At 36.4% G+C, this 17,366-nt stretch overlaps 1 long non-coding RNA gene across 1 annotated transcript in view; it reads right to left on the reverse strand.

Moving 5' to 3' along the window:
- Positions 1-17,366, reverse strand: part of LOC132658698 (uncharacterized) — a 727,669-nt gene that overhangs the window by 614,784 nt on the left and 95,519 nt on the right. The window contains exon 3 of the long non-coding RNA XR_009598629.1: positions 9,324-9,380. This is a non-coding gene — a long non-coding RNA (uncharacterized LOC132658698). The remainder of the gene's footprint in view (positions 1-9,323; positions 9,381-17,366) is intronic.

The raw sequence follows: 17,366 nt of genomic DNA on the forward strand, positions 1-17,366 counted from the left end.
CTGATCTAGCCTCTTTTATTCTTCGGTACTGTTGGTCATTTAAGAAGTTTACATAGAGTTGACTCAGCTAACATGGTTCTTATTTACAATGGAAGCAAACTGCGTCCTGGACAAGTTAAACCACTTCCACAGGGCAGCACCTCTAAAAGCCACACTTAGCCTCTTACTAGTCCTAAAAGTAGCAAGCAGGGCCCTTTCCCAGAACCATTAGGGGATATTCTTTTCCCAGATAATCTACTTGGCTTATTGTTTCCTTTATACTCGATATCATCCTATCAGGGTGACCACGGTCTATAAAACCTTGACAACTCAATAAAAGTTAGCCTAAGTCTCCACCATCTAATCTACATCTCTTTGCCTGCTTTATTTTTCTCCATATACCTAACACAATCTAATATATCCTATTTTACTTTGTTTCGTGTTTGTTACCTTCCTTTCCCAGAAAGTGAACTCCATGAGGACAGTCTTTGTTTTGGTCTTGGTATGCCTCAGCACCTAGAATAACCTGACCCACAATAGGTGCCAACTCAGCAGAATGTCTAAGAGAAAGATAAAATATAATGCAAAACACTGATAATAACAAAAATATAGTTTAGATAAAACTCATTTTCTTAAATACCAGAGTCCATTTACAAATGTGGAGGATCTATGACAAGCTACATTTGGGAGATGTAAATCTTTCTTTTCACTCCTTTATAGACTTTAAAATACTCATGGTATTTCAAAATGCACAGTTTATAGTGGAAACCAATTGGGAAAAATATATTATAAAAATTTTCTAGGGTTTATGTCTGTAGTAAAATAAATTTTAGAGTACAATCATAATTCTTGTCTCCTGACAACTGCCGTCAATATATAAATCTGCTCCAGAAACGGGCCAAAGGATACATTGTAGTCAACATGAAACTTGATTCAAAATGTTTCATTAAAATGTACTCTGAAATATATTTTATTCTGACTTTTACAGTATATTTTTAAGTCTTAGATAGGTGGAAACTACTTGTTAAATCATCTATTATTTTAATATATAATTAAATAAAAGCTTTAAAAATACAAAAATGATGCATGACATATGTGCTTTAAAATGGTGTCAAACGAAAGCTTGTATGTCTTGGTTGACATATAATTCAAAGGCTAATATAAACAGTTTTCCAACCCAAGAAATAAAATATTAGCTCTTCAATCTTGATTTTAGGGACCAAAACCATATGTTGCTGGAAGCAAAAGGTTTAGTACATGCACTTCCAAATAAGAAATATCACTGAGGGAGATTCTGTGACTATGCAATGGATCTATACTGAAATATATGGGTTCACAAGTGAGAAGAATTACTTGTTAATTGTACTTATGTGAAATGGAAAGTGTTTACCCAAAAATTCATTATAATGCTTTGAAGGACTTTGAAAAATAGGCAAGGTTGAAACGGTTACTCCCCCACAAAAGCAGCAGATGGAGGAAGGCCTGAACACACCCTCCTCTTGAGCTGTGTATTGGGAGGCAGGCACCATATAAGGGGCATGAGTTGCTGGGGGGGAGGATGGGAAGTGCAAACAGACTCCCAGACCAAAGGCAGAAGCAGGAGAAATTTTTTAAGTTGCCTCAAAGCCCATGTATAGTAGCTCTGACTCCTTCCCAGAAAATTCTAATTCTTCAGAAAAAAAAAAACACACACAAAATTATTGTTATATCTGATAAAAGAGCCACTGATGGAGCAAAATTTTACATCCATGTTGGCCTTGAAGTAGAAACAGATGGTCTATATAGTTGCAGAACCAAATAGAAGGGGAAAACCTGGTAAGGTAAGGTCTGAAATCAAGGTTTGGATTGTGAATTGTGTAAATCAAAATATTTAAGGGGCAGAGAATCTTTTTAAGTGAAATCTGGATTATACTTTGGGATCATCTTAAGGGATCCTTGAGCCAAGCTATAATTCCCTGTTACACCTTAGGATGAATTTTCACCTTAACACTCGGTGCACAGTGAATTTCCTCTGTACCTGCTTAACTATTTGATGTATAATACAGAGTGGTGATAAACTGGCATGAAAAATTATAGTCTTTAAGACATTATACGATGAGTAATACAGATTTGATAGAGCAGGGGAGGAAGGACTGCATTGAAAATTGATGTTTTATATAATGAATCAGTCACACAGACAATTACATGATTTTTTAGAATAATTAGGTCTGTGGAAACTCTTCATGAAATAAGCAGCAAGAGAATATTTTGGGTGTTAGTGTTAATATAGCCTTGACTGTCTCACAGTCTTTAAAAACTGAGCCATTTGTTGAGAAAGAAGAGAGACCTCTTTGAGCTGATTAGGCTCCTGTGCCCTGATTCAATGTTGAGAAGTGATTCTATTGTTAGAGATTAGATTTGTCTCCTATTGAGAAAATAGCTATTGAGTCCACCTTGGAGCTACACAATAGCTGAGTCCAATTACATCTGCTGGGAGCCAACTAGTTACATTCATGATGGCAATAATTGCAGAAAATTTTCAAATGGTTTTTAAAACAAAAATACAATTAAAAATCAAAAGGGCTTGACCAGTGTATAACACTATGTATCCACACTGTATTATACAGTGTCAATGCTCTAAAAATCCTCTATACTCTGCCTATTCATGTCTGCATATGATGCTAACCTCTAGCAACCACTGAATTTTGTACTCTCTCCATTGTTTTGCCTCTTCCAAAATGTATTATCGTTAGAATCATACAATATGTAGCTTTTCATGATTGTCTTCTTTCACTAAGTAATATCCATTTAAGTTTCTTCTGTATCTTTTCATGGCTTGATAGATGATTTCTATCTGAATAATATTCTGCTGTCATTAAACATTTGTCAAAACCAATAGAATGTACCACATCAAGAATGAACACTAATGACTTCAGGTGATAATGATGTGTTAATGTAGGTCCATCTTTTATAACAAAAATACCATGTGATGCAGGAGGTTACTATGTGTGGAGACAGGAATCTGAGAACTCTTTGTATTTTCTACTCAATTTAGCTGTGAACCTAAAACCACTCTTAAAAAATACATTATATTTAGTATTTTAAAAAATTTTTAAATTGCAATGGGCTATATATTTTTCAAATCAGTAGACAGAAAAGAGACAACATAAAAAGAGACAACACAATGTAGAAAACAATGAAAATATAAATGAAATATAGGAAATAAAAGAGACAAGAAAATGAAAGGCATGAAATATAAAAAGGGAGTCAAATATTAATTCCAACTAAACATCACAAAATGGAATTTGAGCTAAAGTATTATCACATTCGGAGAAGGCAATGGCACCCCACTCCAGTACTATTGCCTGGAAAATCCCATGGACGGAGGAGCCTGGTAGGCTGCAGTCCATGGGGTTGCAAAGAGTCAGACACGACTGAGCAACTTCACTTTCACTTTTCAGTTTCATGCATTGGAGAAGAAAATGGCAACCCACTCCAGTGTTCTTGCCTGGAGAATCCCAGGGACGGGGGAGCCTGGTGGGCGGCCGTCTCTGGGATCACACAGAGTCGGATATGACCGAAGCGACTTAGCAGCAGCAGCATTATCACATTATAGATAGGAAACTCTACTATATTAACTCTTTAATCTGTTGTATGTCAACTCTCAAATATCTATATTTAATTTAAATAAATTTTCCACAAGAATATTTTGTAACATGACAAATGATTCTAAATTCATGTAGTAAATGAATACATAACAAGAATAAATGTTATTAAAGAATACCATAGGATATCTAAAATTACTAAAATGTTTAGAAATTGAACAAATTTGAAATGATAGAAGAATAAACATATGCATGGAAGAAACTAGAAAACACAGAAATAGACCTACATATAAGAATTTACTGGAAAAACAAGGTAACATTTCAGATCAGTAAAATGAGAATAACTGTTCACTCATGGTGCTGAATACTTATTAAAGAATACAAAATGAAAGTAAGATCATGATTTCATACTTTATCTGAAATTAACCCCAATGTCAAATATAAAAAATTAAAGAAGAGAAAAAGTTAGATGTATTTTTTCTCTTCTTGGAATAGATATCTTTAAAAATTATAGTGTCAAAGAAAAAACCATAAAGACTGTATAAAATGTGAAATAATTACACATTATATATGCAGAGTACATCATGAGAAATGCTGGACTGGAAGAAACACAAGCTGGAATCAAGATTGCTGGGAGAAATATCAATAACTTCAGATATGCAGATGACACCACCCTTATGGCAGAAAGTAAAGAGGAGCTAAAAAGCCTCTTGATGAAAAAGCTGGCTTAAAGCTCAACATTCAGAAAATGAAGATCATGGCATCTGGTCCCATCACTTCATGGGAAATAGATGGGGAAACAGTGTCAGACTTTATTTTTCTGGGCTCCAAAATCACTGCAGATGGTGACTGCAGCCATGAAATTAAAAGACGCTTACTCCTTGGAAGAAAAGTTATGACCAACCTAGATAGCATATTGAAAAGCAGAGACATTACTTTGCCGACTAAGGTCCGTCTAGTCAAGGCTATGGTTTTTCCTGTGGTTATGTATGGATGTGAGAGTTGGACTGTGAAGAAGGCTGAGCACCGAAGAATTGATGCTTTTGAGCTGTGGTGTTGGAGAAGACTCTTGAGAGTCCCTTGGACTGCAAGGAGATCCAACCAGTCCATTCTGAAGGAGATCAGCCCTGGGATTTCTTTGGAAGGAATGATGCTGAAGCTGAAGCTCCAGTACTTTGGCCACCTCATGCGAAGAGTTGACTCATTGGAAAAGACTCTGATGCTGGGAGGGACTGTGGGCAGAAGAAGGGGACGACCGAGGATGAGATGGCTGGATGGCATCACGGACTTGATGGACGTGAGTCTGAGTGAACTCCGGGAGTTGGTGATAGACAGGGAGGCCTGGTGTGCTGCGATTCATGGGGTCGCAAAGAGTTGGACACAACTGAGCGAATGAACTGAACTGAACTGAATCATATAAAATGCCAAAGGCAAACAACTATCAAAAAATTTATATCAAATGTTAAAGGTTCATTTCTTATATGTTTAAGTTATATAAATTATGCTTTTATTATTAACTGCATATACAAGCAACTTCTGCAGCTCAACTCCAGAAAAATAAACGACCCTATCAAAAAATGGGCCAAAGAACTAAATAGACATTTCTCCAAAGAAGACATACGGATGGCTAACAAACACATGAAAAGATGCTCAACATCACTCATTATTAGAGAAATGCAAATCAAAACCACAATGAGGTACCACTTCACACCAGTCAGAATGGCTGCGATCCAAAAATCTGCAAGCAATAAATGCTGGAGAGGGTGTGGAGAAAAGGGAACCCTCCTACACTGTTGGTGGGAATGCAAACTAGTACAGCCACTATGGAGAACAGTGTGGAGATTCCTTAAAAAATTGCAAATAGAACTACCTTATGACCCAGCAATCCCACTTCTGGGCATACACACTGAGGAAACCAGAATTGAAAGAGACACATGTACCCCAATGTTCATCGCAGCACTGTTTTATAATAGCCAGGACATGGAAACAACCTAGATGTCCATCAGCAGATGAATGGATAAGCAAGCTGTGGTACATATACACAATGGAGTATTACTCAGCCGTTAAAAGAATTCATTTGAATCAGTTCTGATGAGATGGATGAAACTGGAGCCGATTATACAGAGTGAAGTAAGCCAGAAAGAAAAACACCAATACAGTATACTAACACATATATATGGAATTTAGGAAGATGGCAATGACGACCCTGTATGCAAGACAGGGAAAGAGACACAGATGTGTATAACGGACTTTTGGACTCAGAGGGAGAGGGAGAGGGTGGGATGATTTGGGAGAATGACATTCTAACATGTATACTATCATGTGAATTGAATCGCCAGTCTATGTCTGACGCAGGATGCAGCATGCTTGGGGCTGGTGCATGGGGATGACCCAGAAAGATGTTATGGGGAGGGAGGTGGGAGGGGGGTTCATGATTGGGAATGCATGTAAGAATTAAAGATTTTAAAATGTAAAAATAAAAAACTAAAAATTAAAAAAAAAAAAAAAACATAGTCCTGCCCCTCCAGCAACATTGACCTGGGAGAGGGTGTAGGATCTGAGCCAAACGAGGCCCCTACTCTGGAACACTGACCAGCAGTCACAAAGGCTGTTGACTAAGTCATGACAATCAGATCCTCTCATAAGATGTCTCAAACAGCAACTGCAACAAAGATTCAGTCCATCTCTGGAAGAATTATGAAAGACCTGTTACAGGAACTGTAATTTACTGTGTTTCCCAACACAGAGCACGCCGATCTGGAAGAATGATGCTGATTGGCCAGGAGGAGCACTTACAGGTGCGCACACACACACAATACTGGACACACCTGCAGTCCTAATTTTTAGAAATTAACCTAGTTTTCAGTGACCCTGGATGGTAACATACTCTATTGGTACTGGAATAAGTAAAGAGAATATGTATAAATATACGTATATAACCGCAGATCCACAAGCAGCACTGTGAAGTCAAAACTCAGCTAATCAAACCCAGTCTTTCTCATTTTACTGAAAAGCATTCACCAAAGTTAATGAAAGAGATTCTTAATTAGGTCAAAAACACTTTTAAGGAATATGCCCCCTTCATGAAACTGCACTTAAGAAACTTCATTCCCATTGCAAAATATGTCTTAAGATTTTTGATCTCTAATTTGTTATGTGGAGCTGTGAGTGTTACCTTTAAAGGAAACTGAGTTAGTTTCCATATATTATTTCTAAAATCTTGGAGGAGGATGGGTGGTTAATCTTCATAATTTCTGATTAGGCTGTATAAATCAAATATTTCACTTTGAATTGAGATTTCTCCTCTGAAGCATGTATACTATCACTGTTAATAAAGACTGAAGATATTTATCTCATAAGATCTACATTATTTGCTTTGTAAAGAACTGAAATTTAGTTCTTATCATAAAGAAATACAAGGGTAATCCTTATGACATACAGACATCTAAATGATTTACCAAAGCACTCTAATTTTAAATTGCACTCAACAAATTAATATCTACTTCTATATAAAGAATTGGAGAAGGCAATGGCACCCCACTCAAGTACTATTGTCTGGAAAATCCCATGGACGGAGGAGCCTGGTAGGCTACAGTCCATGGGGTCATGAAGAGTCTGACAAGACCGAGAGACTTCACTTTGACTTTTCACTTTCATGCACTGGAGAAGGAAATGGCAACCCACTGCAGTGTTCTTGCCTAGAGAATCCCAGGGACGGGGGAGCCTGGTGGGCTGCTGTCTATGGGGTGGCACAGAGTCGGACATGATTGAAGCGACTTAGCAGCAGCAGTATCTAAAGATTATTTATTTTAAATCATTGCAAATCTTGTGCTTTCAATAAGTTTTGATAGTCATTAATATTTTTATCACATCTCCTCAAAGATGAGCTAATTACTATTATTATTTTCAGTCAGAAATTCTAAACGTATTCCCCATTTTTCATGACTTTGAAACATAACTCTTGGGATATAATCTTGGCATGAAAAGCATAAAATGAACTGTCTGTCAAACAGTACTCATTTTTCCTGTAATGAAAATTCTCTCTACAATGACATCCATCCTCTGTTACCTGTTGGGCACATCCAAGTCAAGCTTTTCTAACACTGTTAGGTGTTATTTATCTTGAACTTGTAATGCCTTCTGGCATCACAAACATCTTGTGTATGTGTGTGTACTCTGTGACCTTTGTGGCAAGAGGCTATAAAATACATACTGACACTAAATTTGTATAAGAATCTGGAGAAGTAGGTAAATGTGCTAGGCTTCTCAAGAACAATGATCTTTTTATGAGGTCTGTTGGAAAGCATGACTGTGGTTTAGTGAGATGCCAGTAAGAGATACTCTAATTTAATTTAGCCATTACTTATTATCTGATTTTGAAAATACTGACAAAAGCCCATAAGATAGGACATCCAGTCTATGTCTGTGAAGACTGTACCACTAGACATTACAGTAGAAAGAGTTATGTGGTCATTTCCTGCTGCTACTGCTAAGTAACTTCAGTCATGTCCAACTCTGTGCAACCCCAGAGACAGCAGCCCACCAGGCTCCCCCGTCCCTGGGATTCTCCAGGCAAGAACACTAGAGTGGGTTGCCATTTCCTTCTCCAATGCATGAAACTGAAAAGTGAAAGTGAAGTTGCTCAGTCGTGTCTGACTCTTTGCAACCCCATGGACTGCAGCCCACCAGGCTCCTCCACCCATGGGATTTTCCAGGCAAGAGTACTGGAGTGGAGTGCCATTGCCTTCTACGGGTCAATTCCTAAATATATTTAAATATCCATACCCTTGTTTCCCTACTTGAAACTCTTACAAAGTGATTGTATACGCTGATTTGAATCTTCCCATGAACAAAAATGTATGAGTAAAACTGAATAAGAGAATAAATCGATAAGTAAATACCTCTATAAGATTAATAATGAACTTCAGTTCACATGTGCTACATATTTCTCTAGGCTGTGCTCACTTTTAGATTTCAATATTGTATTTATGATTTGGTATCAGCTTTGAACTCTATGATGCCATAGATTTTTCCAGCATCTGCTAGAACAATTGATTTTGCTGTCAGCATTATGAAGCTACCTGTGACATGTAAATATTTCATTCTCATTTGTACATAAACCAGATAGGAATCACTTGAACTACTTTTTTAACAACCTTAATTTAGATTTTTGTTTCTCATTGGTCTTTTTGAGCTATTTTATAATCCAGTTGAAATTTATAAATTTGTATTTACTCTGATAGTTACTGATTTTCTATTCTACTATACCTGTTGCTAGTCATCTTGATTCACTAGCTGCCTTATTCATCTCTATTTGTAGCCTAATTAATGTAAGTTGGAAGAAGTGGTAGCCAACATGATTCCAGAATACAAATAGGTAACAGCATAAGTTTTAAAACCGTTCACAGAGTATATGTGAAGTTTGTAACAGATATGCACAGTTAAACCTCATTCTTCTTTTAATCAATTCTATAAATTGGGAGAAAAACTTAAAAATAACACTGTCATGCATCAAGAATATATAATTAATAGTCAAAAATGCTCTTTGTGGTTGTATCTTTGCTAAACTTAAGGACATTTGGGTGGAAGAAGGAAATGTTTATAATCACAGTGATTAATGTAATCCTGAAGAATAGAGGCAGCATTTGTAGCATTGGAATATTCTACTGTCATAGTTATATGGGAGCATGGTTAAATGTGGTCTTCCCCCTCAAATTCACTGGGCAATATCCAGTTCACCATCTTTGAGATAGTACTCACCCATTCTGACGAGAAGAGAAACTGTCGGCTTCATTCAGTCCTTTGTGAAGGAAGCTCCTATAAGACAGAGACAATGGGTTATTTGCTTTTTATCTCTAGTATCTAGGACGATATCCAGAACACAGCAGATATTCAATACAGATATCACATACAATGCTTGTTTCTTTCCAGCAAGCAATAGACGTCCTAGAGTGCGGTTATTATGAGGGTGAGCCAGTGCCCAAATCAGCATTGGAATCTCAACACTATCTTCTAAACACTCATCATCACACTCTGACCCCCATCCTTGCTGATCAAAGCACGGTCTACAGGAAGATCTCCAGGTGGTTCATGGACACACTCAAGTTAGACACAAGCCGCCTTATATCACATGTGACAGGCTCTCTATTACTCACACTCACCAAGGCAGTATGTACTTACATACTTTGAGCATGTAAGTAAGTGGGCTCTGAAATCAGTGGGCCCAGGCTTTCACTTACCTTTCCTTGTTAATAAGCATAGGGCTTTGGGGTAACTTACTTTGCTAGGGTTTATCATATCTAAACTCGAGGTGGGAGTAATAATAGCACTGTCTACATGCATGTGACTCTTGAGCCATACACAGTTGATCCTCTGAATCAGCGGGGTCCTCATTTGTGGATTCAACCAACCACGGATGGAAAATATCTATTTTTTAAATCCAAAAAATTCCTAAGCAAAATTTAGGTTTTCTGCATGCCAGCAACTGTCCGCACATCATTTACATTATAACTATTTACATGGCATTTACATTGTATTAGGTATTATAAGTCATCTAGAGATGATTTAAAGCATATAGGAGGATGCTTATAGATTATCTACAAGTACTCTGCCATTTTATATACAGAACTTAAATATCCTTGAATTTTGGTATCTTCAGGGGATCCTGGAACCATCCCCTACAGATAGATACCCAGGTATAACTGTACTATTACACAATAAATATTAGCTATTGTAACTTTATGCTAATAAGATATTATGTATACGCCACAATTTTTCTGTGATTATATAATGTTCCACAATCTCAATTTAAAATCAAGAAACTCTTTCACCTCTAAGCTGTCAAATATGATGGTAAACAAGAACTATATAAGTGTAATTATATTATTGATTTAGGGGAAGATAGGAGCTATAGCTGTTTTTTCCTCTTTCTTCCTATCTCATTCTTCTCTTTCATTCCCCACCCCCACCCTTTTGGTCACTTAATAAACTTGTGGAAAGGGGGAAGGGAAATGTTCTCTTTGCTCATACTTATTCCATTTCTTCCTTGAAATATCCCAAAGTTAGTATCCTTGGGGTTAAGGGCCTCCCTCATGGCAATGACTGTGTGGCTTAAGGACCTTGGACCTAAGTTGAACTTGAATTAACCCCTTCACTGTGCCAGGAGGGTACAATGGATCAATGGCATTTCTCCCTGTAACTCTCAGAATTAGGGCTTTTGTAAGCATGGTAAATAGGTTAACAGAACAGCAGATGGGTGCACAACCCAGAGGTCTTGGAGTAAAAGTATTCTTTCTTCCAGCCCCATTTTTCATGCTGGGGGGGGGCTCTTCTCTTTTCTTTTTCTGTGTTAGGCCTCTACACACATATTCATGGTTTTCTGTGTTTTTATCTTATCATTCACAATGAAGACTTTATGGGTGGTTATAGGAAAAGAGGGAAAGGTCCTAAAGCCTCCCACTGCCACTGGGGAATGTCAATCAGTTTTCCTGGGACCAGCGCACCATCTCTGATTAGGGCATTTTCTCTATGACCAGGTGGGGCATTCAAGCCCTTGGATGCTAAGCAGTCCACAGGCATGATGATAAGCCACAGTGCTAAGGAAAGCCCAGGCACACTGGCTAGGGATCTTGCCTGGGAAAAGCAGATGAGTCTCAAATGCTCCTTCCCACCCCCTTATTTTCTTATCAGTGCTGGGATCACTGGCCACCATGGGTGTGCCACTGGATACCCTTGGGTGTCGGGAGAGCACACAAAAGCAGCAAGGCATTCAGCGGCACAGGAGAAGGGCTTGGTCACTACCCTTTCCTTTAGTTTATGAGGCAGTGGGAAACCTTTCTTAACTTTTGTCTTGGGGGCCTGCAACTGTGTTTTCCACGAGATTTTAGGAGATAACGGGCCACCTTCCTGAATGATGGCTAGATGACTGCCCTACACGATCCATTTCCAATTACCAGCCAGACACAATATGCTGGAATCTTTATCCTTGAGAACTCTAGTCTAACCGCAAGCAAGCAGGACTCAAGCCCACCAGTTCAGACACTTAGTCTTCACTGCCCCAGCCCCTACTGACAGATTAGCCTCACATCTCACCCTGTACGGGCTTGTCCGGCCCCCTGTCTCAGACCTGGTGGTGGGAGTCCCAGAGGTCTCAACACCAACAGTACCTCGTGTCAACTAACAACAGTTCTCACCTTGGGGGCAAGATTTATTAGTTTACTGTAACGAAATACAGCATCTTCAAGGGATGTGCTTAACTTTCAGTGTAGAAAATGCCTTAGACCATTTGTAAGTAATGTTTGACCTCCTCTACATTACCTTTTCAGAACTGAAAAATGTCTTCTTAATGGCCCTATCATTCTTTATTTTCTATGGAAGCATCAGACCTCATTTAAAGTGAGTGCTAAAAAGTTCTTAGAACAAGCTGGATCCTGAGGCTTGGCATGAGAACTTAGGCTCTGAATAAATGATAAGTTAAACTGTATATTTCATCATCACCTTACACTTGTCTTTTCATTCAACAAAAACTCCCTCTGGACATTCCATTTTGCTGACTTAAATAGAAAGAAAATTAGTTTTTTTGTTGTTATATTTCCACACACGCTTGAGATTATTACTTTACAAATTAAATACAAAGTTTTATATTTAAAACATCAGTTTACAATGCTAATAATGTCCATTTTCTATACTACCACCATTTATTAGATTGGGAAAACTCTATTATTTAAATTGTGAGACAACATTGAGATCTGGATGATTATGAAAAGGGACTCTGTCCATAATAATGAGTTTTTAATAAAGTTAAAGAGCTACTGACACTGAATAAATGTTTAAATATTTAACTGTACATATGATGTCCTGAGCATTTGTTTGAACTTCTTCCATTAAGTAGAAAACTCATAACATTGTCACAAGCCTTTTATGTTTATGATAACGATGTATATATTTGGCTGGAATTCTCATCTTGTAATCTTCTATTGACTCCTAAAAGCACCATCAATTTTCAATATAAATTCAGAATAGGGGCATCCTGGGGTAATTTATGTAGCATAGGAACCTTTATGATATCACAATGAACCATGCTGAAGAAACTGGAACAGTGAGGCAATCTGTTGTTTAGGTGCAAGTCTACATAGTCTTTCCTTGCCTCTTTAAATCAGCACTTGCAATAAAAATATAATGTGGATCACACGTAAATTTAAATATTCTAACAGCTATATTAAATGAAAAGCAATGCATAAATTAATTTTAATGATATAGTGTCCTTTGAACAACATTAGTTTGACCCAATTGCATGGGTTCACTTATATAGGATTGTTTTCAGTAAATAATACAGTACTATGAGGTCTGCACTTGGTTGAATCTGTGGATCTAGAACAGTGGATACAAACGATGAGCCAATACAGGGGGTGGACTGTAAGTTACATTTAGCAAAATGAGCTAAAATCAACTTAAGAAATGATACAAGCTTGGATATAAGACCATCAGAAATAATAAGCTCAGGAAGAAAATGAATAGACAAAGGAAGATACAAAATGAGAACTGACAAATTGTGGGAAATAATTAAGATAGAATCAAATTTTATAAAGACTAAATCTGAAAAAACTCAAGACTGAATAACACTGTAGAAAATTCAGTAAGAAAAATAGGAGGAAAGGATAAAAAGGAAAAAATAAAGACAAGTATATCTGGAGTAGTAAATGGAACACAAAAAATATATTAAAAACTGCCCTGAAATTAGAAGGCTTGACTCTACATATCGAGATACCAAGCAGTTGGAAAGTTTGACCCAGAATACTAATATAACAATTGGATTTTAAAGTTAAGAATGTTTTTGTCATCCAGGCCCTACAAAAATAAACAAATCCACATGATTTATAAAAGTGAAAAAATCCAATTGGCATCAGATTATTGATAACATTATATGCTACAAAAAGAACGGATGAACATTTTTTTATTTCTCAAGAAAGGAAAATATGAACCCAGGATTTTTTTTTAATCTAGCCAAATTATCATTGCTGTTTTGCCACTAAGAACATGTAAGAACTGAGGGACATGGCATTCCTTAGCCTATTCTAAGGAAACTACTTATCCATGTGCCTCATAAACCATTAAAATGATTAGAGATGTTTCAAATATAAAAATCTGTGATGAGCACCAAATATATTTAATTATAGAACTCACACTTTAAAAAGGTACATAAAAGTGAAAAATAGTGGATTCCTATAAAACAATAAAAAAAATAACCAAACTCAAAAAAGGGCAAAGGACTTAGATATCTCTTAAAGAAGTCACACTTAGGGCCAATAAGAACAGTAAAAGATGCTCAGTAGTATTCATAAGTAGGGAAATGTGAATCCAAAACACAAGATACACTTTCATAACTTCACACCTGATAAGATGACTCTAATAAAGCAAACAAACAGCAACAACAATGATAAAAAACACAGAATGACAAGCATTGGTGAGGGTGTGGAAGCACTGGAGCCCTGGTAAAGTCTACATTTTTAGTGGGAATGTAAAATGGTATAGCCCCTGTGCAAAACAGTTCAATGATTGCTCAGAAAGTTAAATTTAGAGTTACCATATGACCCAGCAATTCTACTCCTAGGTATATACCCAAAATATAAAAAACAGAGACTCCAACATGTGTCTGTCACTGTTCATTGAAGCATTACTCACAAGGATAAAAGGGAGGAAAAAGTGAAGGGTCCATCAGTGGATAAATGGGTCTTTTAAGATATGGCATAAGCATATAGTAGAATATTATTGAACCATAAAAATCAACAAGATTCTGATGCATGCTTCAAGGGATGGACCTTAAAAACATTATGCTAAGTGAAATAAACAAGGAATAAAGGAAAATGATTTCACTTAATATGAAATATCTAGAATAGGCAAATTCATAAAACAGAAAGCAGATTAGAGTTTATCGGGGGCTGGGGAGTAAAAGAAATGAGGAATTATTTTTTAATGGTTACAGAGTTTCTGTTTGGGATGAGGAAAAAACTTTAGAAATAGCCATGATAGTTACACAACATGTCTATGTACCTAATGTCACTAAACTGTATGGTTTAAAAAGTATATTTTACCACAATTTTTTTAAATAGTAGATAAGTATTATAAAATATATTATTAAAATAATAAATTAACAAAATACAGAATGCAGAGAGAAAAAGAACTAGCATAAGTTTATGATCACCTTATGGATGTTAGGTTGGCAGGACAATATTATATCTTGCATCTGAAAAATCAAGTCCTAGGAGCTTCAGTACACGTAATGGTATAAAAACTTTGGTTGGCCCTTTCTTTTATTTCTCACCACTGTCTTCCTTGGCTTTTGTGGCCAATTGCCTGGTAGTCTTTCTTAAGAATGTATTCACAACAAGTATACTTTATGAGTTGTTCCTGAGGATCTGAAAATATTTTTATCCTGTTAAAGAGAATTAATTGTTTCCTAGCTTCAAAATTCTAGGCTCTAATGGGTTGGATATGCTGTGTTGTCAACTAACATGTATTTTTCTTTATGCCAACTGAATTCCCATTTATTTGTAAATGGATTGTCATTTTTGTTTGGCTTTTCCTCTCCTCTCTGGAAACATTTAGAATCTTCTATTTAAGACTGGTGCATGTGTTCAAACTTATTCACTTGTTCTGGTCCCTTTCATTCTGAAGTTTCAGTTGTCCCTTTGAACACTGGGAATTTCTGTTTTCTTCTTTTTCTTTCTCTTCTTATCTTTTATTATTTCCTTCCTCCTGATTTTCTCTGTCACTTTTTTTTGCTAACATTTCTATGAATTAAACACTGAATCTCCTGAATGGTCACCTTAATTCTTTTCCTTCCCTTTCTGCCCTGTCTTTTATCTCTATGAGCTGGAGACATACTTGGATTGAAATTCACAACTCTTTTTTAATATTTTTTGGAAATTATATTTTTAATCTCTAAGAGGCTTTAACTTTCTGTTGTTTACATGTTTGCACAAAACATAACTCTTTATAAGTATAAAATATTTTTTAAATTTTTCTGAGGACACTACACTGAGAGATTATTTTGTTGAAGCTGTGTTCTGCACATTACTTCTGTTTATGTGGATATGGCTCATCAATGAGTAAGTGCCACTTTAGGGAGATATGGTGTTGTATTGCCTTCCTTCCTCCCACTGCCATCATTAACGTGGTCAAGTGTTACCCTGGAAAGCAATAAAACTGATGAGCTTTATTTATTTAAAGTAGTTTTCCTGAACCTCACCTCTACATATTCATTCATGTGGTTTAAGCCTTCAACTCAAAGTCTAATTTTTAAAATAATCTTCAAGGGATTCTTAAAATCAGCCAGATTTGATAACTCAAGGTTTAACCCCACCCTGAGATCATAGCATCTCGCCCTGAAGAATACAGGGCTGGGCCACCCTGCTGGAGGGATGCTTTCACTGTGAATAAATAGGTAAGGCACTGAAAATTTTTTGCTTACCCAGCATGTCCTCTGGACAATTTCATGCATGTCTCCTTTTAGATGATGGCTTTTAATTATTCTTTTGAGTCCATGCTATTTAGAAACTCCCTTCTCATCTGTTAATATGATAACACTAGTTTCATACAACACTGAGAAGCTAAGCAAATTCCAAGGTTAGGTCAACAGAAAAGGAAGACAATTTAGGCTAGCTATTGGTTTAGGCACAAAGATTTCTTGTAGCTCAACAACACTCATTAGAACCCATGAGGGCTATGGATCTACAGAGGCTGGTTATCACAGTAGTAAATGTTAATAAAGACCAGGTATTCACTCCTTTATGTAAAGTAGTGCTGTCCACACCCATCCATCCCTAAACTCTTGTCATGATTTATTTTTCTTCATAACATTTAGTCATTTTACAAAATAGATAATTATTTATTTTTACAGTCTCTTTCCCAACTAGGAAATAAACTCTGTCTGTCTCCTCCCCAACTGGAAGCAGTATTCAGCTTGCAGTTTTGTTTCTTTTCTACTATTTCCCTAGTATGAGAGGCATCTAATAAATATATATGGAAAGAATAAATTTACCTTCATATCTCATTTATGTTAATGTCTCCTGGAGTCCTAACTAGGAATGATAGGTAGGAATGAGAGTAGCTAGTGATCATGACCACAAAAATTGACTTGGCAGAAGATATACAAATTCTGATCCTAGCCATAAGCATAATATCCAATAATATGAATACCAAGATAATAGTCAACTGTTAAGGATTAGATTCAGTAAGTTTGAGATTTTTTTCACCTACTCCAATATCCATTATGAAGACACAAATCAACTAGCTTATTAACTTCTTAAAGAACTAATGTATACATAACACATATGATTTTAACTTTGTGATTATATATGTTCATACTAAAGGTAGAACCCGTTTGTCTAGAAAGAATCTCAAAAGTGGCTCTATTTTCATTTTTTATGGCTGAATTCTTAAGTTCATTTTGACAGTCACATAAAATAATGGATATTTAGTATGAAGGAACTCACTGCAGAAGTACTGTGGTAGTCTAATGAGATAAGATTGGGAGAAATTAGTGTTTGACAGTGTAAGTTCATTATCACTGACAACACTGGCAGCTCAATTTACTATGTACTCTCACACTGAAAATAGTATTTGAAGCCAGGTAAACAGCTGAGAAAGTAAAACTGTTGTGTAATTTTAAAAACCATGTATCTTAGGGCTTTTTTTTTTAACTAAAAAACAGTGGAGGGAGATTAAATTATTGGCCTGTTCCATTGTGGGTACAAAAAGTAGACTCTGTAATTCATAAATGTTTAGTATAGAACAAGGTAAATG

Source organism: Ovis aries, chromosome 26, assembly GCF_016772045.2.
Source record: "Ovis aries strain OAR_USU_Benz2616 breed Rambouillet chromosome 26, ARS-UI_Ramb_v3.0, whole genome shotgun sequence".
Classification (NCBI taxonomy): Eukaryota; Metazoa; Chordata; class Mammalia; order Artiodactyla; family Bovidae; genus Ovis; species Ovis aries.